The sequence below is a fragment of the Miniopterus natalensis genome, chromosome 3 (assembly GCF_054644295.1).
Source record: "Miniopterus natalensis isolate mMinNat1 chromosome 3, mMinNat1.hap1, whole genome shotgun sequence".
Taxonomy (NCBI): Eukaryota; Metazoa; Chordata; class Mammalia; order Chiroptera; family Miniopteridae; genus Miniopterus; species Miniopterus natalensis.
Genome location: NC_142083.1, coordinates 58,515,137 through 58,529,463, shown reverse-complemented (window position 1 = coordinate 58,529,463; position 14,327 = coordinate 58,515,137). Strand labels below are relative to the sequence as shown.

General features: G+C 39.9%; 1 protein-coding gene across 3 annotated transcripts in view; it reads left to right on the top strand.

Moving 5' to 3' along the window:
* Window positions 1–14,327, top strand: part of FBXL17 (F-box and leucine rich repeat protein 17) — a 503,612-nt gene that overhangs the window by 217,123 nt on the left and 272,162 nt on the right. The window lies entirely within an intron of this gene.

Here is a 14,327-nt window from a genome sequence, read left to right as displayed (position 1 = left end):
TTGAAATGCTCTGATAAAATGCCTAAGAATTAGGTGTGCCAAGATGAACTTTAAGCTGAGGTTCCATAGAAGATCACTTACTGGTTTACTTTTTTGTACCCTTGTTTCTATTAATTTTGATATGGCCTTTCAAGATTTAGGCTTTTATAATTATTTTCATTTTTGCTTTAGTTTCCATAAGGTTTCTAACTGTAGTAAATCATGTAATAATTAGCCCCCAGGAATTGTTTAGACAGTAACATTTTTAGAGCAGCATATGAAAGCCCTTACTACAGATTTTGAAAGTAATATATTTTTAATTACAAAAAGGCCTTTCTCCCATTAAACACTAGGAGCACATTTACAACTTCTGTGTTATTTAATCACAGACCTATTTTTATACATGAATGAGAAACTGCTATTTACTGCGAATGAGCAGAATGATGTTTAGAAATAGTTTTCTGTAAAGATATGAAGAGAAATAGAATGAGTGAGTAGGGAGAGGTTTCCTGGATTTCTTCCCCCCCCCCCCCCCCCCCAAATAGCCATGCTATTTACACGGTTTTATATACTTGTCCTGCTGGCATTTGTATTAAGGAAACCTGATCATAAAATAGTCACTTCTCCCTCATGGAATCACCGAGTTCACCAGGATTTGGACAAGTTTCTGGATATAACATACACAGACATACATAATTAACTTTTATTCATTTTATCCAAAAGGTGATTTTGTAACTTGTTTGTGCAGAAGAGCCTTTCCCTTGTGTTTTGCTCTTGCTTCTTGATGAGCTAACTGGTTGCAGGGAGCTTAATTTGCACAAAATAATGACTGAAAAGGCACATGCTGCTGAGTGCCACAGATTGTGTCTTATTCCAGTGCTTTAGTAATCATTTTAAGTTTAGCAGCCCAAGTTTCTTAACTGTGCAACCTTCAGGGAGCATACTATGTGCAAGCTAAACCAGAGACTTTTTGCTGCTCTTTTGGAACAAGGCATGATCAAGGAGCTGCAAGGGGGAATATGGAGATCTGAAGCTAAGGGCCATGGTACCTGCGGATGAGTACTGGCTCCAGCATCGTGAATCTGTGGCCTTTTAAGTATTTAACGGCTTTGATTTTTAAAAATCATGCTCCTGTCTCTTTCCACATTATCATACATTTTACATTACATCTTGAAATAAAGTCAGGCATTAGAATAAAACAAGGTCATCCTACTGAGTTAAAGATTTTAAATCTTACGCTATTGTCCTTACCCTTAGATCCACCCACTTAATTCTCAGGCCTGCATATAATCTTTGCAAATAGAAATGCAGTAAAATTACTAGATCAAAAGATGTTAAAAGCTGTCAGTGTCAGATTGTGAACACGGATGGGTGGTAAAGGAACTTCTTCTAAGGCGCTAAGATGCTAAACAAAACTCTTAGGGGATGTCTAGCAGTGTAAATTACCTTTTCAGCCTTTGAATACATTTCAAGATGCAGTTTCTTATTAGAACTTTAAAAGAAATATCCCTTATTAATCATTTTAATGCTACACATCCGTGGATTTGACTTTGTTTCCTCATGAAGTTTTGCTTTTCCTGAGTAAATTACTGGCAGTGTGAAGTGGTGGTGGTACAGAACTACCTGCACTAACCTACTGCATTGTATTGTTTAAAGTACATTAAAATTTGTAGTGGGATTATCATCAGAGTTGACTATGCATGTAGAAGACAGAAAGGGGGATCTTTTTCAACACTAAAATATTTACCAATTTAAATAAATTATAAAAATTGAAATGGACTCTTCCTAGAAGGAAACTTGGAAATGTACATGAATAGCATGGTAGTGGGGTGTGGGAATGAGGGGATGGGAAGAGGTCTGTTTATATATAAGATTAAAAATCTAATTAATAACCATTTTATTATTTGTCTAAAAAAGTGGTTTAGAAATCTTTTCTCTCCCTCTTCCTTGTTGATTCTCTGGGTAATTACCTCACAGATTGATTATATATTTATTTAATTTGGGAATTGAAGAGAGCATACTCTAATTAGTCCCTCAATTTATAGTTCTTTCTTCACAAAAAAATAAATATAACTAAATTTTCTAAAACATATAATACTTCTTAACATTATACACAAACCCAGTACTTAACTGCTTATTTTTATTCTGTTCCCTTCGAGAAACATTTGTCCCTCAGGTATCTAATTGAAAAGACCTGTTTGTATACTCATTTCAGGAATTCTTTACTGGGACCTGTAAATGTTTCTTGGCAATGAAAAGAAAGCTATTCCAAATTTTGTAAATTTTGTATTTATATAAATATGAACCCATTCAGCTCCAGCCTCACCCTCTAGTTTCTCAAGGCTGAGAATGTTGGTCTCATTTAGCAACTGTCATTGTGTCCACCTTTCTCTGGTCATTAGAAAATGTCCAGATATGGACTGGTCCAAGTGTACAAACCAGAGGCCTTGTAGAGATTCTTTGATCTTTAATTGCAGCAAAGACACTAGTTAATTTTGGTTGGCATAGTCAAACAAATTTTAGTATGGGAAGTTATATATGGAACTGAAAAAATGAAAAAGACTTGGTGTCTGAAGTCAGTTTTTCCTCAGCCTAGCAGATTACGGGACGATGCCAAAGCTAACGCCAGAATATAAACAGAAGAAGGATATTGTGTTTTCTGGACAGAGGAGCATGACACATAAATAAACCAAAGAAAATGTGTTATAGATTACTTCTTACTGTTACTAAAACTAATATTTTATTTTGCTGCCCACATATTATTTTAATCTGCAATATAATGTAAAGATTAGAGTTTATTAAAATTTATAAGACTTCTTATGTGCACCTCAATTTAATTAGAATGCATTTAGGCAAAATGTAGTTTTAAAGAATTAACAGATTAAGTTGAAAATTCACTTATATAAGCAGCAGTCTATGTCTTGGAGGCCTGGTGTGTATGTGTGTGTGTATATACTTTATATGAGATAAAAATGTGTGTGTGTGTGTGTGTGTGTGCTTTATGTGTAAGGAGTGAGAGATATAGCATAAAGAATAGGAGAAAAAGCTTAAGGTCTGATGTCTGTTGTCAAGGAGTGTATTTAACAGCCTGCTCATAGAAGAAGCAGGATTCATATAAAGCACACAGTGGAGTGGTAAACAATAACAAGATCATGCAATAAAGTGCCAAAGTGGGTGGCATATTAAAGGAAAAATAAAGTAAGACCAGACCTCCTTTTCCAAATGAAATTGTATGTAAAACACCAACACAGAAAACAGAGAAACATGATTTTTTAAATTATAGCTTTGGTCATACAGGTTTAAATATATATAATATTTATTCAAGAAGTTATTTAAAAAGCAAGGCCATTTAAATGAACCAAAAAATTTAAGTAGCAAAGGGGCTGGTGTATAGTAAAGACTCAATAAATATTAATTGCTCTTGTTATTATTGCTCTTAATTTCAAATTGTGTGCTTTGGATAGCAGTTGCAATACAATATTAGCCTCAGCTTTCAACTTATTTTTTTATTTTGTTCAGGTTGCACATTTCAGAGAAAAATCTGAATTCACACAGAAAAGTGGTTGTATTTGCTAAGGTTTTGTTTGGTTTTAACAGTTTGCTTTGCTAATTTCATATTTTGATAGTCTTCAGTTAAGATGGCAAGAGAGGAGATTATTTTAAGCAGAACCTACTCCCCAAATGGGGATGGGATGACAAAACTTGGTAGCACAAGTTAATTCATTGGTTATTTTACTATTAAAAAAAAAAAGGTTGTGTGTGTGTGTGTATTGTGTTAATGCATAACAACCTACAAAAATAGAACCAGACATTTGAGACCTCCTTCAAATATCCTCATATAACACAAATTTAGTAAGGTATGAAGTTTGGGCACCCCTAGTATGTCTTACGCTTGTCAACAAACTAGAGCTGTAGGCCAAATCTAGCTCACCACCTATTTTTGTGTGGCCCAGGAGCTAAAACAAGCTTTTACATTTTCATTGGTTGAAAAATAAATAAATAAATAAATAAATAAATAGAATTTATCATTACAAATAAAAACTTTGGAGGTAGAACCAACAGACCTGGTGATGAATATGGGTGTGGGGAGACAGTGGAGGGGAGAGACTATTTGGGTTTGGTTTTTCATTGCAGGATTAACAGTAGTACCATTCTCTGAGATAGGTGACTTGGGAGAAGGGCTGTTAAGAGTTCAATCTCTGGCCTGGCTGGCGGCGTTGCTCAGCAGTTGAGCATCGACCTAGGATCCAGGAGATCGCAGTTCGATTCCCGGTCAGGGCACGATCCCCAGTCGGGGGCGTGCAGGAGGCAGCCGATCAGTGACTCTCCCATCACTGATGTTTCTCTCTCTCTCCCTCTCCCTTCCTCTCTCTGAAATCAATGAAGATATATTAAAAAAAAAAGAGTTCAGTATTTGCCCTGCCTGGTGTGGCTTAGTTGGATGGGCGTCGTTCTGTGCAGCAGAATGTTGCTGGTTTGATTTTCCGTCAGGGCACATGTCTGGGTAGCGGGCTTGATCCCTTGTGGGATCGTGAAGGAGGCAGCTGATTGATGTTTCTTGCTCTCCCCCTCTCCACTTCCTTTCTCTCTAAAAATCAATAACAATATTAATTTTTCAAAAAAGAGTTCAGTCTTTGGCATGTGGAATTAAAGGTGTCGTTGAGGATTCATCTGAAATGTCCTGAGTGGTCTGCCCATAAGTGAATGACGTGTGTCTGTGTATTAGTGATCTGTGGGCAGGTGCAGCTCTAGGACCATCACTGTGGCCGTGGATTCTAGGGATTGCTTACAGCGTGAGAAAGGAAAAGGGCCTTGGCCCAGCCAGGCTTTAAGGGATGCCTTATCACGACTGAGTAGAAGAGAATGAGCCTGGAAAGTTCAGTGGAGAGGCAGAAAAGTGAGAGAAAACTCGAAGAGTGTTGTGTGGTAGAAATCAAAGGAAGAGAAGTGTCGAGGGAGTGATAATGCTCCAGAGAAATCAACAAGCAGGGATTGATGAGTGCCCGTGGATTTTGTGATGTGGATGTCTTTGGTGACTAGAGCAAGAAGTATCCTGATGAGTCAGTGAGAATAGAATCCCTAAATTACTGTTTTATTGAAGTTATTTACATATTTAACTGTATTAGTTTTAAAGAACGCCTGCATTCCCAGGTGTGATCTTTTTGTTACTCAATTGATCTCCAACTTTACTATAGCAGTTAATTAAAAAATGGGATTCACTTAAAAGAAATGTGCTTCATAGCAAATTTTGATTGAAAACAACTATTTCCCATCACCTAAATACTTGAATCTTACTCAGATTATACATCACATCCCCTTTAATAAAAGAGGACAATGATGAGAATGCAGTTGTTGATGCAACGTTCAAAGTGACTTTAAAAAATAAGCAAAACTGGTGACTCGTGGGAAATATCGCACCATTCAAAGGCCTTGTCAATTTTAAGTAGGTTCCACGCTAACTTGATTGTGTTGCTCTAATTTATTAAATAATGCCTTCCTCCCGTACCAAGATTTCTTCCATATGTGGCTGACGGGCACTGTATTATTAAAGGAAGTTTGGAAAAGGGGAGGAAAAGTGTTTGGAAAACTGTGTTATGCATTTTGTTTACAGAATTTGGTGAGGATTTCTCTCCTATGGTTTCCCTTAGCATTTAATTGGTTTTCTTCTGTTTCCTTGTTGTAGTTATATGTGGAAGTGGATGGAAACTGTCTGTCACTGTTCAGTTCCATGGAATCAGACACTGAGATGGAAGGGAGGTTGGGGTCCAGGATATTTATGAGGGAGCAATTCCTGTGAAAGGAAGTATGAAGGGAGAAGGATTGGGCAGAAGGAAAATTCAAATTGTGATGCAGATGAAACAAGGCTTTGGCCAGCCTGCAGGGAGCTGGGGAGTGAGCGTTGCTTGCCCAGGTGTCCTGCTCGGGCTGAAACGGGTGGGTCTTTATGTCCCCGTCGCTCAGCCGCGTGGCAGGCTGCTGCTTTCGTCAGAGGGCTCTCTGCAGCCAGGGGCAGCTGAGGCGGGTGCTGCCGGCACCCCAGCCTTGGCAGCAAATCCTGGCTTGAAGGGGATCTGAGCAGCACATCCCGTCTCTACCACACTGTCTTGTAATTTTACACAAACTGAGTTGAAGTCCTTGTATACATGTATGTTGGTTTGGATTCTTTATCTTACAGGTAACAACAGCCACTCACACTCATGCAGGGGCTTTACTTTGCTTGTTCAGGTGAAAAGAGGCCCGGAGGTTGGGTGGGTTTCCTGAAATCAGCAGCTCCAGCCCCTTCTCTGGGATTCTTCTGACTTCGTCATCTTCAGCGTATCTTAGGCTTCTTCCGCCTCTCTGGCAGCAGCAAGGAGGCCATGGTCTCACATCGGCATGCCCCGCCCTCCGCCCCGGCCCAGCCCAGGAAAGGGCGTCCGGTGTGTGCTCCGAAAGGCTCAGGCACGGTCCTGTGTGGCTCTGCCTGGGCGACGGGAAGTTTGGTTCGGTGGCAGAGGTGGGGAGGCGCGCAGCTGCTTGTTCCTGGAGCCCCGTGGGTTTCCAAGAGAAGTTGGGGCTGTCGGAAAGGAAGGGACGGCCACCAGCAAACCGAGAGACGTGCGTGGATGTTCGATAACCACCCCTGGCTGAGTTGTTGCTGATAGTATTGGGTTTTCCTTACCTATGTGGGCATCATTACAGACCAAGCTGTATACTAAACACTTAGTTACGGAAAACTCAGCTCTCCTTGTTTCTTGAGCTGCTACTTAGGAGATAAACTGGCGAACACTAGAGCTGTCCTAGAGTTGGAGCATGCAGTGCAGGGAAGGATGGACGGCCTGCGCCAGGCAGTGTAGTCAAAATCTGCAATTGTATGTTTGAGCTTCATCTTGTCTTTTTTGCTCTGGTTCACCCCTGAGTGGAGATAATAATGGGGGGGCGGGGGGGGGGGGGCGGTAAAAGACTCAAGGGGCTGAGGTAATTCCACAATGTAAATCCAAGTTGAATCACTGAAAGCTGACTTTTGGGTCAAGTTGAAACTCCAAAGAGAAAAGAAAAATGAATAACACTGGAATATAAGAGTTGTAAGTGTTAAAATATTTATCCACGTAACAAGTTTTAGTCTCATCTGGGATGCCCATTGTAGAGATAGGAAGTAGACTCTATAAAAATTTCATTGTCTTAGAGATTTTTTTGACGTTTTTATAAAATACCAGCATTTGATTTCTCTGCCTTTACTAAGTGGTTGAGATTGCAGACTGACACTTATTAATTATACCAGATTTCTAGTTTAATTAGAGAATCTCTTCTGAGACTAAACCTTTTTACCATTAGGCTGTTTGAAACCTATGAGATAAAAAAGGGAGAGTTCTTTCAGAAAATTATTTACACGATTTTAATTAATGATTATAATCTCCATGGTCATTTTTGCAAAAGAGCATTTAATCCCTTAACCAGTTTTCATGATTTGCATTTTGCAAAAACATGTCGGCCCTGCAGGCTTATTATCTCAGAGTTGTGGTTTTTTTCCTAGACGAAACTTATTTTGGGGGAGTTTTATTTTGCTACCCTTCCGAACCCCGTTTCATACCTTAACACCTGTTTCTCATGCAGAGCAAACCGATTGGTAGAAAAGTAAAGTTTGCTTTCTTTTGCCAAGACAGAACATAGCCCTTGGCAAGGTTACCTTTGAAAACAGTTTTTCATGCAGAGACCGTATACAAGCAGCATTGCTGTTGCCAAGATCCTCTGACTAATGAAGGGTCGGAGCTTCGGTGTATTCTTTTTCATTGCTCACGGCACGTATGTGTAGCATTCCTTCTGAGAAAAGGCACTCTAGCGTTTCAAACAGAAGCTAGAAGTTTAACCTTCCGGGAGGAAGGTCAGTGTTAGTTTTTTATTGATAACACAGAAGAAAGCCCCTTTATGAGAATATGAAAGATAAATTCTTTGCTAAGTAGAAACGATTAAACAGTGAGTTTTTCACCTTTCTTATGAAAATCAGTCTGGAACTATTTTCCATTTTTAAAGTTGTTTTTTCCCTCTTTCCTCGCTGAAGTGTCAGCCGGGTCCTTTCTACTGATCATGCTAAGCTGGTCTCCAAACTGTGGAGGCCTGGGATCCCAGGCCCAGGTCCCCAAATGTGACTGCCTGCCCCGTTGTGGTGCAATCAGGCCATATATAGTGTCGGTTATTTTTAATCATATTTTATGAGAACATTTGCATTTCTAGTATGTTTTAAGCTGTGTATGGTTTAATGGTTTCACAGATTCTGAGACTGATTCTTTGTTTCACAAATAGGAGGATCTTAGGGAGCAGAGTTTTGGGAGTTGGCACGGAGCTGGGGAAGAGGAATGGCAAATGTTTATTCCTATGCATGTGATCAAAATAGTTGCTATCCTAACGTGTGTGTGTGTGTGTGTGTGTGTGTGTGTGTGTGTGTTTTCTGAGGTGAGGGAGAAGCCATGGAGAGGGGTCTAATGTTTCTTGCTTTATTTCTCTCTTCAAAAAATAGTAACTGGGTGGATATTTTCCACCCTTTAAAGATTTTCCATATTTTATGCCTTCTTAAACATTGATTATTTGGGGTTATATATTTTATTTTATTTTTCCTTATCTTCCCCCCTTCCCTTTCAGTCATGGGCAAGGACAACATAATGCATTAATTCCATAAAACTTCAGCAATATCAATGCACAGTGTTTCTTTCCTGAACAAATGCAACTAGCTGTTTGGCAAGTGCAACATTTCTTTAAATAACAATGTCGTTATTGGAATGCTACTGAAAGGCTCTGCTTACCCCGTAGGTGTTACAAGAATTCAACTACTTTCTCTGTAGTTCCACAATCTTTTCTTACTACTTTTGGCCAGAGAAGATCTGAACACAGCATAGTTCAATCTGTTCATCAATATTGGGAAATAAGCCCGGCCGGGCGTGGCTTGGCGGTTGAGCGTCGACCTGGGATCCAGGAGATCGGGGTTCGATTCCCAGTCAGGGCCCATGCCCGGGTTGTGGGCTCAATCAATGACTCTCTCATCATTGATGTTTCTATCTCTCTCCCTCCCTCTCCTTTCCTCTCTCTAAAATCAATAAAAATATATTTAAAAAAAAAAAAAAAAGATTGGGAAATAAATTTTGCAAAAGGGACCGGAGACAAAACAGTAATACACTCATTATAATTTTTTGTTATTATTATTATTATTTTGATTTAACAAGAAGAAATTTGTAGGAGGTCACTCCGGGCTGTCATTGCAGCTCATGTTCCAGTGCTCATTGCAGATTATAAAAGAATGTTTCCAGGACTGGAAATAAGAAAACTTGAAATAAGTAGAAGAGATCGCTGCTATGAGAAATTTCGTCTGCTCTGAAACAGAGGCAGCGTGTCAGGTGCCTCCTGCTCACCTTCCTGTGGTTGGAAATTGTTAGAATAACAGCTAACATATATTGAGCATTTGGTATGTGTCAGGCATTATTCTGGGCACAAATGGATACTATCAAGTAATTTAATTTTCATAACAGTGCTGTGAGGTGTAGCACCATTTCAGAGATGAGAAACCAGACATTTGATGCTGGGGCTGAGATTTGAACTAGTTTGAGCCTACCGTCTGCGTGACCGCATTAGTGTTTTGGTACTAGAGGGGACTTGGAGAAATCCTCCGTCATCTTTTTTATTTTACATATGCCCTCATCTGTAAATATGTAACTGGCTATGAGACACTGAGTGACTTTCCGAGGGTCAGATAGTAGGGACAAAGGTGGAATTGCAGTGGAGCCTGTGTGCTCCCAGTTCCAGGTTTTCTCACCCTCTCAGGCTGCCCTGGAGAAGCCCCTTAAGCTGTGAGTAGAGTTGAGAGTTGAGATCAAGCTTTTTCTTCTTGCTAAACTTGCAGCCCAGAGAGTGCTGGAGTTTAGCTAAATAAGCAGAGAAGAGAGTTATGTGGAGACGGGAAAAAGGAAGGGAAACGGAATGGGTACAGATGCAGCAGGGCCTGGGAAAATGAGTCACTTGGACATTATTTGTGACAAAGCTTGAGTACTATCTGAACATGTGATTATAAGGACTCCCCGTTATTGTCCAATGGCTTTTATTTTAAAGGAGGCATCTGAGCAGGGAGGGCCCTAACTTCTCAAAGTGCAAAGCCTGTGTTCACATGGGCATTTGGTATGTGACTACTGACTCCAGATTTTGCCTCTGCTAACAAAGGGGATAATTTCTCCTTAATGGAATGGGAAATGCAAATCCTTGTTGGAACATAAGACTTGTTTCCCCATGCCAATAGAAACATCTAATTGCAGAGGAAAATTCTACTCTCAGTATAGACAGGAATAATCCATAAACCAGATCATTATCTTTGGTATTTCTATGAGAAAATTAAGAAAATTAGGCTTTTATTTTTTTGAAGAGTCTCTTAATAAGTTAAATTTGTTTTTAATTTTTCTCTAAGATATTTACCTTAAGTCACGTTCATTCATTTCCATCAGCCATCCCCCGAGTGTCACAGGGAGGCACTGAATAAATCAGGTGCCTGCAGACAGTAGGTGGTGGTGTTCAATCCTCACTAAAGTGCTGTATAATATAGAAATACTACCTTTAATATGTGCCTCCCTGCCTTGTTTCCTAATTGGATCTGTGCTCTAGGGGGCATTAGGTAGACGTGAACAACAATGTAGATACAGCACTGCATTCTTGAAGCCAAGTCAATTAATCACACAATGCATTTCAAAGGAGTTACTTCTAAGTAATTGTTTCATAAATTAGGCCCATTGCAATTGCTGGGTAGTAAACAGGAGAAAGACCTGCTGTATGCAACCTAAAATATATCACAACTTTGTCATTTCTAAACCCTTTCCGAGATAATCCTTAAAATCGCATTGCTCACACCCACAAAATAACTATACAATTCTTTACAACCATGTTGGTTATGTTTTCCCAGTAAGCCTTTTCAAGCTTTTTCAAGCAGAGGTTAATAATGATGGTATTTTTGAGTTTGGTGGTATTTTTAATTTTTCTCTAATGACTTTCTCTGGTCCTTGTGTAATTGAAAGGATTAAAACATAGATAAAGGGAGTCTTGTCTTTAACAGCATTGAAACTCCGCCCTATCACTTTCATCACATCAGACAACATCAAATATGTTATTTATGTTTTTATTTTTAATCTGGAGTCGGCGATTATATCCTGAGACTTCCTATTTCAGGAATATGTCCAAAATTCTAAAAAATACCCTTGTGGAGAGAGTTTCAGGATCACTTTGCCCCAGGATTCTCCAAATTAGTTTTCAGCAGCGTAGTCAAGGTCCTCAGTAAAAGTTTCCCACTGGTCTTCGTCAGCACGCCCAGGAAGTGCAATACCTGCCGAAGCAAGACTAACATTTCAGCTTTGCTGCTTCTATCTCACCATCTTCTCAGACATCTGATGTGTTGGCTCCAGGACTTTGAGGCAGTGTTCCTGAGAGGACCTGTTTAGTGACTGTTCTGGATCTACTGTAAACAGTCCAGTGCAAAGGGTGGGAAGGTGTGAACCCAGCCATGGTTCTGAGTTATGGAGAAAATGATTCTGAGAGAGTGGGGCCAATTTATTGAGAGAAATGGAAAAAGATGTTGATGGTGAAATGGCACCAGGTGTTAGACCTGTGAAGTTAGACCAGACCTTGGTTCAGCAATTTCAGTGTACTTGAGTTCTAGCTGAGAAAGAATTCAGAGCCAAGATCCAAACTATAAGAAAAAAGTTTATTTAGAAAGTCACAAAGGTAGAAGGAGTGAGCCTTAGAAGAAATGGGCTCAGGAAACAAGTTATAGAGCTTAGGAGAAAGAGAGAGAGGAGAGGAAAGACCTGGATGGGGGGTGGGGGTGGGGGGGAGAAAGGGAACTCTTTATTCTCCTAGAATATATTCTCTGGCTTGGGAGGAACCAGGTGTGTTTTTTCAAAATAATCAGCTTTCCAAGCTTTTGTGGGCTTTTGATGGGTCCACCCCCTAACAAATGATCTCTTTCCCAGGTTAGACTGACAGGCCTCTTATGGTCAAACACCTCCCCCTGCACTGTTTTGACTTCTATTGCACATGCCCCATCTCCTGCTTCCCCAGCAATCCAGCAATCCAATACCAGAAGGGGAAAGGAGAGGTGTTAATCCTTGGTGGGGCGGTGCTGGGATCCCTTGGAGTATTTGCAAAGCTGTAGCTTCCTGGTGAAGCAAACAGGCTCGGTTTCCCCAGCTGACCATGCGTAACAATGTGTGACTCCCCTTGCTCTCTTTTCTTTATTAATATTTAGCTAACTACAGTAACAGGAGTATAGAAACAGAGTTTTTCATTTTTTATTTAGTCCGCTTTACTTTGCCATTTAACCAAGTATTGCTGTTGTGGGAGAGGAAGAAATTTTCCTATACTCTTCTAGGTTCTTCTGGCTAGTCAAATAATTAAATCAACATGAGAGATTAACAAGAGAAAATAACCAATCTTAATTATATATGTACGTATGGGAACCCCACATACATATATGAGAGAGTCAGACCCCACAAACATGCTTTAGACACAGAAATGTAAAATTGGGTATATATCGCATTCTCAGCTAAGGAATGAGGCAAAGCACTTGGGGCTTCAGAAGGGAGGAAGGTCATTCGCAGCATGATAGGAAGAGCAGATGTTCAGTAATTAGAAGTTTGTCCTGCCCTATGGATAGGTCACAAAAGGTTATCTCTGGTAATAGCTCTTACTATGGACAAGCCTCCCAATTTAGATTCTTCTAGGTAGTTAAGGGAGGAGCAGAAGTTTCCCCTGAACCCTCAGGGTCTCAGTTGCCTTCTGCTCCAAATAATCCACATCCCAAAGTAGCACATGTTGGGGAGGTCTGTTCTGAACCCCTTTACTGTGAAATATCATTAAAATATAGCCTTACTGGCATTTCTAACTTTTATAACTTGACATAGAACTAACAGTATTCTTCCTGATGCAAAAATACATGTAAGTGAAGAAAGTCTATCATAAAATAAGCATATCTGTTTCAATAATTTTGGTACATAATCCCATATACCATTATCCTTCTCACTTCAGGTGTGGTCCCTAATTGTTTAGCTCTATAACATCTTTCTGCTAAAAGCAACCTATATTTAGTATTGGGAAGATCGAGTGCCCCTTAGCCTGCCTCTGGGCATCTGAAATGTGTCGCATGCAAAAGAGTTAATGAGGAGTAAGTTAAAGAGTGTTCACGGTTGAGATCAAGATGTGACTGAGGACTTTCTTGTTATACCCCCCAGGAAAGTCTCTGCAGACAGTGACACTGTAACTGTTCTTGACTTTGCTATTGTTCATACTTGAATTCATAGTAATAAATCTCTCATTTATGCAATATACGGTGATGGTTTGGGGGTGTTAGTAAGAATTTTGGGGGGAGTTGTTATTACTTAGTTCTTTACATTTTATCAGGTGAGCTCTCTAAAACTTTAACTAGGTAAAGTAAGATATGAAAAGATAAAGAGGATGACTGGTTTAGACATGTTGAATCTCAGTAGAAGTCTATGGGGCAAGTGCTGCAGGAATAAAGATTAAGAATGAAGATCAGAACCTAGGATTCATTTGGGAGTCATTCAGGCAGAGTGATATACCCGTTACTTGCAACAGATGAGGTTGCCCTATTCCAGGGAGCTGAGGAGAGACCTCCAACATCATGTTATGAAACTAAGAAGCAATCAGGAGGATGGTGGAAGAATCAGTCTGATGCTGCCAGAGAGAAGACTGTTTCATGAATGGGATACTTGGCAAATCCAGACATTTTGGAAGTTGTGTAGGATGAGATCCTGGTCTAGACTTTTGATATAGGAAATTCTGTCACTTAGGTAATTTTTCTGGAGTTAGACTAAAAAATGTAGGGGATAGAAACTGGATTATAATGTACCAATGAGTAAATGACAGATGGGACAGAAGGGACAGCGAGTAGCAAGTTTATTATTATTAGTAGTAGTATTAATTCTTACCCAAGGATATGTTTTATTGATTTCTAGAGAGAGAGAGAGGAAAGGGAAGAGAGAAACATCGGTTGCCTCATTAATGCACCCTGACCAGGGCTCAAACCCACATTCTAGTTATGTGCCCTGACCAGGAATCGAACCCACAAACTTCTGGTGTATGGAAGGAGGTTCCAACCACCGGGCCAGGGCCAGCAAGTAGCAAGTTTAAATGATTTGGTCTGTACTCATGAAGGGAAGAGAAGAAGCTTGAGTATGCAGAAACATTGAGAGAGAGAGACTGAAGTTGGGAAAGAGGGAAAAAGAAAAATGGTCTGGTTTGGAATGAGAAGGTAAGGGTTCTGACTACAAATTCCAATGTGTGATGGTTTTCTCACACCAGCAGGCAGTTGTCTAGTACCAGCTGGG